Below are 10,005 nucleotides of genomic sequence, written 5' to 3'. Positions count from 1 at the left end.
AGGTGACGGCACTGTGTAAGCGCTCTGTGGTGCGAACAAGTGAATTATATCTCACTAACAATCGATGCACAGCTCATTGACTTCGAGTGATACTACCGCTTGTGTCGCTACTGATTATGGGCACGTGTCATGAAAGTCCGTCATGATTTCAACATCGAATGTAAAACGCCAATATCAAGTTCTTGTGTGCCAGTGTAAAACTGCTACTGAATCATTTACATATTGCAGTAAATATGTGATGACTATTGTTTATTCTGTGCATATGAATGTAAATTGCACAGGTGTTTCAATATAGAACGAGTGTCGAGTGAAGACAGTAATTATTCGGGTGCAGAAAGGACAGTGAAAACACCGAAATTGGAAGCTAAAGTGTTTAGAATCAATGCTGAAGACCGAAATGCTACGCTTCAAATTGTTGTTGGAGAGTTAAAAGTGAACAAGAAAATGTTTGATGCAAAAAATGGTGAGTATGAAGTTCGAGTATCACAATGCTAGCAGCTGGTCTGCATCATGACTGCTCTAGTCACAAGACTTTGATTGCGAAGGACTTTTGAGTCCGATAGAGGATTTATGTGTTATTTCACTCTACCTATTCACCGGATCTCGCTCCATGCGATTGCTTTTATTATCTAAAGTTAAACTGAACGTAAAAGTTCATATTTTGATAATGAACGAACAATCAAGAAGACTATGACAGAAGTTGTAAACAGCATTATACGAGGGTCACTACGAAAGTTTTGAGATGTAAAATAACTTACATACTTAAAATCAATTTAACACTTACATTTTCTCAAAGTATTCACCATTACACTGTACACACTTTTGCGTCCTCAAAAATCACTTTTGGAAGCAGTGTTGCCAGTCCTTTTCTTCAAGTGTTGAAAGTTCATTCTCGTAAGCCACTACAGCTTCTTCAGGGTTGCAAAATCTCTTCCCACGCATGCGATCTTTGATCCTGGGGAACAGAAAACAATCACACGGGGCCAGGTCAGGGCTATACGGCGGATGAGTCATACGTTTAACGTCCGTAGATTCTAAAACTGAATTGTGATGTTGGGCGTGTGTGCGGACGCGTTGTCATGATGAAGCAAGGTCCCACGCAATCCAGTACTTGGACGCCGTTCCCGAAGTTCTGGAACACTTTTGTTAGGCATACAGTGGTGTACCACTGAGCAGTAACAGTCCTTCGTTCTTCAAGTGCAACAGTTGAAACACGGTCAGATTTGGAGAAGAAAGTATCGACCACCTTCTTCCCCACACTTTGCGGTCGCTTCACTTTCGTGGATAGATTTTCGTCTGGAAAGATCCAAACTGTAGACTGGCGGTTATTTTCAGGGTGAAATTGACAGACCCAAGTCTCATCACTAGCAACAATGTCAGAGACCGCGTCGAGAATTGCCTCCATCAAATCTTGCAAGCATTTCTTCGCACAATTCCACACGCATGCGCTTCTGCTGTTCAAAGTGTGAGGCACCCAACGAGATCAAACCTTACTGAGCCGAAGATGATCATGAAGAATTTTTGTTACTGCTGGCGATCCAATGTTCACTGTAGATTCAATGTCTCTGAAAGTTGTTCGAGGATTTTCTCGAATCATTTGTTCCACAGCGACAATGTTTTCATCTGACACAGCTTTAGCCGGACGTTTAGCTCTCTCTTCATCTTTAAGAGATTGTAGCATGGGAAGCAGCAAGGTCCCCAAATGCCCCCTGCAAACGGTCAAGGCTTTGTGTCTCGTTCAAACCACTTTTGAAATCGTAAAGGATCATTGCCCGAAAATGTTCCCTTTCGAGCTCCATTCTAGACAGCTAAATACTGCTCACATCAACAAACAAGTGAAGGCGATACGGCCACGCCGATAAGCGAGGCTAGTTGAAACTCGTTTCGCTTCTTCGCTCTGGATACCACTACCAAACGCAATTGTTGGAATTTAAATACTGTGCTCAACAATGCGTATCTCAAAACTTTCGTACTGACCCTCGTATATATAAAACTAATTCTAGCAATTCTTCCAACCCTTGAAGGCTGTGTGCAATGACGTATGATTGTAAGAGTGTTCTATCTTGAATGTTCTAACTTTCTATGAACATTTGTTTATTTTTCCAACTCCTGTCTCGAGTTCAAATTGTATAATTATTTTCCGAACAGTTTGAAGCAAATATCCGAATGCTATGTAAAGGGTATAAAAAGTGCTAATTGGTTAAAGGGTGTAAGGGTGTGGCTAAGCGCGTCGACAGCGAAGTCTTTTGTACCCTTCTATGACACATTTACAAACAAGAAAGAAAAATAATAAACACACAATATCACAGGAAAATGATACATTCAGGGTACAGGCTGTTTCACAATAAAGAGGGTAATTCCATTTAGTAGATAAAATGTCATACGGCTTAAGAAATTTGCAAACTCAACACACAAACAAAAGACTGGTTAAAACACAAAAAGATAATAATCTACTCTGCCGGGTCAGCTAAACAATAGATAATCACATGTGGGACCTCTCTCAATGAGTATTGAACATGACTCTGAAGGATAGAAAAGAAAAAAAAATGAAATGAAATCTTTAAGTTTTACGTCCCACGCATATGCCGGTTAGGCTAAAGGAGACGGTTATGATGAGAGATGAGTGAAATGGTGGAATGATGAAAGTGGAAGAACCCCGAGAAAACCCACGAACACGGTGTTTGTCCACCACAAAGTCCACACGGCGAGACCTGGGATCGAACAAGAGACCCCAAGCACCGGAGGTGAACGCTCTACCACTGAGCCATCGCGCCCCGAACGATAAAGAGAATCATAGGCGCTGTGAACATCCTGAGTTTTGTCGTCCCAAAATCCCTTCTGTAGGAGAAAAGGAGTGAGTATGCTTTATTTCCTATTATCCGGGGTTTTATCATTGGTATTCACACTTTCTTCAAAGATCACATGTGAAAATATGCATCAACATCTTACAAATATGTATAATATCCATGCAGTAAGCTGCCAAAGTGAAATCATGCAGGTTTGCTTTCTTTTTATCTTCTCAAACTTATTTTTTCAAAGTTTGGCACAAGATCTATTTAGTGCTTGAGCAGGACTTATTATGAAAAATTAAAATCAATGATCAATTTTTAGTATTAAAAAACAAAAGTGTTTTGTTCCTTCTTTTCTTTGGATTTGTACTGATGTCATGTTATTAATAGAAACAATCAAGAATTCTTTGAATTGTTTGAAGCGAAACATTGGTATGATACCATTTTCTGGAAAATTGCAAAACTTCTTTTAAACAATACCATATGAGTCATTCATTAGCATGGGATGTCACGGGTCCGACTTTGTGAGTGTTTCGTCAAATGAGATGCCAAAAGAAGATAGAACGGTAGTTATATTGTATAAATAACCCTTGCCCAACTGTACGCATTTGGGCAAAATAAACCATAAAAAGAACTATTAGTTCAGCAACTTACTCTATTTTATTAGTGCTGTAGTTTGTTCTAATTAAAAGAAGATTCGAAGTCAACGCTTCAGCACCCGATCAAGACCCTTTCTTGTTTGGGAAGGTTTCGCCAACTGCTGGGCTCTATAGGGATATCAGATTCTCTAATAAATATTATTTAAAACTAGAAACGGTAAATGACCTCCCCCTTATACTTGAAATGCATCTGATTTAACCCTCAAAGTTGGTTTCTTTAACTTGGTTGGTTGGTTTTGTAAGTCATTACAACAGATGAAAAATTACACTTTATCACATACATTCGTCTTATACTCGTCAAATAATAAAAGAATATTATATAGAAATAAAAACTTTTTATTTCAATATAAGCATACAACACCCATATATATTGTATCATTTGCAAAACAACAATTGAATACATAAAATATATTTCACGTAAAAACTTCCCTTTTTTATATATAACAAGTATTACGTAGAAAGAAAATTTTCATATCTTTCGTTTAGTTTTACACTAAAACCTATAAAGAAATATTATGTCTTATAATCTGTATACCGGTATATAAACAAAAATGCATAGTTTTAAGCGAATATCTACTTCGAACAACATATTCTCTCAAATTTATTTTAAATTATCTTTAATTCTTTATTATACAGTAAACCTTCCATTTAACGAACTGATTGCGGCGAGAAAGTGCTTAAATCGCAAATTTGCGTTATGAACAATATTTTAAATAACACGTTAGATCGAAATTGTGTTATATAATGTAGTGTGGGAGATTTAACGTACGTGCTATAGTAACAATAAAAAACCTTTATGACTTAGTATTAGAAGGGTAAAAAAGGCTAAAGCTTCAGTTGCCTCGCTGTTAAATGCTTAATAATAATCAATGATCTGAACTACTTGAGATGTTCATAATGAACCAACAATTCGAGATCTGAGGATGTCTACGTATGCAAAGATATTGTTCACATGATTAGGCATGACCGATTCTTCAACATCATCCCTGTCGTATTTTCTACTATCTCCTCATAGCTGAGAATTTGGTAGCTGGGATCGCCTTCGTTCATGTTTATCTACTGTTGAGTAACAGCCACGTACAACAGAAGACTACGCTTAAGTACAAAACAGTAAAGACCAAGAGCTGATTGAACTAACGCTTTAAGCGCACGAATTTTCAAGAATGTAACCGAAGTTCCGACTCAAACAAACAGTAGTTAAGGAACTGTTTCTCTGTGTATGAACGAATGTTACATTACAATCGCATCTGTCGTCGCTTCCTTGAACAATCTGGTCGAAGTTTTTGCCTCAACTGTTTCGTTCTCCCAACCACATTAGTCAAATTCTGTCCATTAAATCGGAGGTTTACTGTACTTAAGACAAAACAAAATAGTGATACCTTACAATAATAAAACAAGAACAATTAAGTTTTAATATTGAAGTATATTTCATTGGCCTCACCTTTCAGATTAGCAATAATAAACTTTGTACTGCATGTACATATAACAAAAGCAAAAACACAGTGTACAAACATACACACATTAATGCATATGTATGTACATACGCTAAATGACTAGCATACAAGCACTTAAAAACACGAAAACATTAAAAAAATCCTTAGGAGAGTAGACATATATATATATATATATTCCTTTTTAAAAAAATGACTTGTGTGTGTGGTTTTAATATGTGTTTCATTAGATAAAAATATAATGATTATGATTACATTGCTTTGTGTGTGTGATACACATATGACGAAAGTCTAGGGTTGATTTTTTTAAAAAAAAAAACGAGTTTCATTATTTTCCAGTCTATTAACAATAACAGAGTAAAAAGACAAAATGTCTGGGAATGAACATTTTGTATTGTGTAAAATTTTATATTTTAGAGTAAAATGTAGCAAGTGAATTAACTGATTTTTAAACAACAGATAGCAGTAAAACTTACGCATAATCACGAACAACGAACTTTATTTGATTTTTAATCTTAACGTACAACTTAGGAAAGGTCTGGACACCATAATATTTTGTAAGTCTGTATAGCAAATCAAAATCTACCACCACGTGATGTTTGATTTAAATCGGATCAGTTTGGCAGAATTCGTATAATATCTGGGGCGTTCAGAGCATTACCAAAGTTGCGAGAGAAATAGACGTAAAATTTGTTTTTTTACGAAACGATTAATAACAGGAAAAAGTTTACTCTGTCCTTTTACTTACTGTATAATATTTGGACATGAATCTTTTAAAGGAGCTTCAAATAGAGATTTTAAAGATGAAATATGTCTAAAATGACCAAAAGAGAACTGGATTTCCTTCTGCACTGAACGTGCTATATGCTGTCCTAGTCATTAATTTCTCATAGGAAAAAAATAAATGAAGGAATAAGAAACATTACTTTATTAGAAATTTTATTATTAGTATTATTATTCGGCGTCGAATGAATTGTAGACTTTCTGCTTCAAGAGGTAAACAACTGGAAATAATAAATTTGTGCTAATTGCAGCCTACATTAAAAAAAATATTTGAAAGATCTTTTCAATGGATCTGAGCTGAAGCATATTACTTTCCAACCGGTTGAAGTTTTCACCTCAACTCTTTCCTCTACTAACTACATTAGTCAAATTTTGTAAGTTAAAGTGAAGGTTTACTGTATATTGAAGACAAAACAATATGATGATATTTTACAGTATTAAACCAAGAGCGATTAATTGTTAATATAAAAGTATGTTGCATCTTTTTTCTTGTCTTCTTACAGTGAGAAATTGAGGTTTTCGGTTCGCAACCATTGTGTCAGTTTTGCATAATTAGAAATCACTTAATCAAGCTGAAATTTAGTGTTTCCTTTCTAGTGGAACATTTTTTCTCTTTTAGTACTAGTCCAAATATACAGGGATGTTGATGGTACCTTGAATGTCAAAAAACTAACTTCGGAAGACAAAGTGACTTACTATCAGTAACTTACTATCAGTACTATCAGTAATTACTATCAGTACTATCAGTGACTTACTATCAGTAATTATCAGTAACTTACTTATTTTTTTCTGTAATGCACTTTGCTCCATCAGAAGTCACTGATTTACCTATTACGTTGTAATATTGAGATTCAGGTAAACTATTAAAATCAGTTAGTATTTACTGATTGCAGTTTTAAGGTTTATATTATAAATTTCAGTAAATTTATCTTTGCACCGCGGTGAATATTCTTGTTTAATCCTGGATAATTTCAATCATTACTGTGATCATGATCACAATCGTTGGTGTAACTTGATGTTTAATACGTCATTATTGGCGTTATTTTCCTAATTAATGTTTGTTCAGAAAACTGTGTTCCACTTTCATTCAACATGGTAATAACATCAATAATGAGTTATTAAGGATCAAATTACACCACCGGTTGTGATAGTGACCAAGATTACAGCGTTGGTCGAAATTATTCAGAATTAAAAAAATGATATTCGCTGCAGTACGAAGGTACATTTACTGAAATTTATATTGAAATTATACTTGAAGGATGCTTCATTGTCTAAACTTATATTTAAAGTATTTTTCATCGCCTAAATTTATATTTAAAATATGGTTCATCGCCTAAAACATGAACGTAGTTTCGTTGATTGCTTGATTTGTATTTATGTTCCTTCTCAGAAGTGACGTTAATAGGAGATAGTACAGCTTAAAATAAGGTCTTGACCCGTGGCAATAGGCTTGATTCTCTCTCAGTGAAAATTGAATCCAGGACCGCATTCAAAAATGACACGTGTTCTACTCAATAGACTAGTAACGAGGATTTCACGACTATTCGAAACCGGATTATTTCTACTGTCATATCTAACTGCTTCCGTATCTTCATTAAGCTTTGTCTCTCGTTACGTTTTGTATACTTCTATATATATTGTTTAAGATGAAAGAGAAATCTTTCATAAGGAATGATTTGTACCAAACGTTTAGCCATATTATGAATTAAGTACAACTGGTTCTTCAGTACATTTTTTAAGTTCTGTTTCACCTTTAGACCACAATTTCTAGGCTTAGTTTTACATTTTTAATTTTGTATAACTTCACAAGATTTCGTTTTACAATCCACCTGAATTTCTTTTCGTAATACAGCAAACCCACGATTCAGCGAACTAATTCGACGAGTTTGTATCCATAAAATCGAAGTCCGTTAAATTGCGGATTGTGTTATGAACAATATTCAAGTAAAGATAATACATTTAAAATTATGCTGTATAACGTAAATGTGAAATAGTTATTGTACACAATCATATTAGTAACAAAAAATTCCTAACAACTGCGTATTAGCAGGATGCAAAAAAGCCTCAAGCTTCACTTGTTTTCCCGTTGAATGCTGTTTCTTAATAATGATCAAGGGTCTAAACTTCCGCTACATCTTTTAACAGTCTGATCGAATTATTGCTTTAACATTTACTTTCTTTCAAATATCTTTGCTACATTAGTCAAATTCTGTCTATTAAATCCGAAATAAGTCCATTCTCGATTTTACTGTAGCAGAATACGTTAATTACAATATATACGCGCACAATGTTTAAATGCACTTGTTTACGTTCCTAACCTATGGTTGTTAGTAATTCTCACCTGCCCGTACAACTATGTAGGTGGTTGCAACAGACAAATATAATTCTACTATTCGCTTCTTTGCATTCTGTGCCGACAGAGAGTGCTAAAACATGTGCAGAACTTCCCTTTTCAATCCTTAATTATAATTTTACTTCAACTTAACTTATATTCAACTCACTTTTATGTGCTTTGTAAGGTTCAAATAAAACAATTTATTTTAAATATTGATCAAGATAAAATTTGTTTGAAAATAAATAATATCGATTTAAAAACGACCGCTAGATATTCAATGAAGATATATATATATATATATATTAAATTAGACCAAGAAAATATAAGTTGTGAAAGAATTAGTGTAAAAGAGATTGAAAGAGAGGAGAAATTATGTTAATATGTTCGTTAAATGCAAAAGATTAGATCATGATGGATAAACAGCGTCTCTTGAGAATGAGATTACAGTGAAACATTATGTAGAAAGTAGAAACAAAGCTTCAGTGAGGAGAGAAATCAGCAAAATAAATTAAATGAAACTACTGTGAGTGAAAGTGTATGAACAGAAAGCAAAACAGGGTTACATTGGTCATGCGATGTAGTCATAGTTTATAAAAAACGAATTGTGACGGGGGTAGTTTAAGTGAAGATGTTTGTGAAATATAGTACATAATGCAGATGTTTGTCAAATACAAGAGAAGATATTTGTGAAATATAAGACGTAAGACGTTTGTAAAATACAAGACTACGCTAGATACAATGAAGCGAAAATAGATAAAATAATTCTATACTGAGTGAAGAAATGTATTTATATATATTTTACTGAGTGAAAGAAAATGTGAAATTCATGTCAGAAACTAAATGTGGGTGCAATATGTGCAATAAAGAATATACTGAATAAATGTTATCTTAAAAGTGAAAAAATTCATACAGAAAAGTTATTCCATTTAAAAGTAAGGGCAATTTTTGTACCCAACGAGGTTATATTAAATGAAAAATAGACAAAAGACATGTCGTAATGCTATTTCGTACCTTAAAAGCACTAAAATTAGACACCTTACAGAAATAGAAATAAATATAAAGATCACGGAAGTGACACATTCTTTTCGAATCTGCATATCTTCATTAATTTTTGAATTAATATTCTTGCACTAATATTTAATCAAAAAATGTGCTTAATATCTTAAAAAAAGAAACATCACTTGTTTCGAAGTTATGAACAGCAAAAATAACCAACACTATGTACCTTCAAAATAATTGTATGTGTTTCTAAGATATATCATTGTCAAATAAGTATCAATAAATCGTATTTTAACTTCATTAAAATATTCATCATGTAATAGTTTGAGTCATGATTGCATTTAAAGTTCATTCTATTGTAGTAATGGCACGCATTTATGGCACATTGTCAAAAAGTATGCCGATATGATACTTCTTATAAATTTGTAGTCTTAGATACATTTTCTCTTTTTATTAGAGTAACTTAATATATTCGATACTTGAAAATATTGTATTTGCAAACTTACACTAGTAAAAGGTGTATATCAAATATTAAAAAATGCGTTTTGCTGGACCTTATAACACTAAAAAACTAACTTAGTAAAGTGAGTACATAAAATATTAAAAAATACGTTTTGCTGGACCTTATAACACTAAAAAACTAGCTTAGTTAACACAAGCACTAGTAATGATACGTTTTAAAACTAAATATACTTAAATTTATATACAAGAGTGTTCGTTATGCTATATCTTTTCACTGGTGACAGATTATTAAACTTTATAATAGTTTCACTGACAAAAGACAAGCATTCATTTCATAGAAAAAAAACTTAAGTCGTGGCAAGACATATGCAATTTTATAAGAAAAGAACTACATGCCACGTGCGTAGATATTATCAAACTGTAATTTTTGTTCATATACTCACCTTTCTTTCATCTTGATCACGAGCTCATACTTCAGAGCTCAACGTAAATGATGCTCGAGAAACCTTAAATGAATCTTTCTGGTA

Source organism: Thermobia domestica, chromosome 14, assembly GCF_964235325.1.
Source record: "Thermobia domestica chromosome 14, izTheDome1.hap1.1, whole genome shotgun sequence".
NCBI classification, from domain to species: Eukaryota; Metazoa; Arthropoda; class Insecta; order Zygentoma; family Lepismatidae; genus Thermobia; species Thermobia domestica.
The sequence above is the reverse complement of the archived record's forward strand: the minus strand, read 5'-3'. Positions refer to the sequence as shown.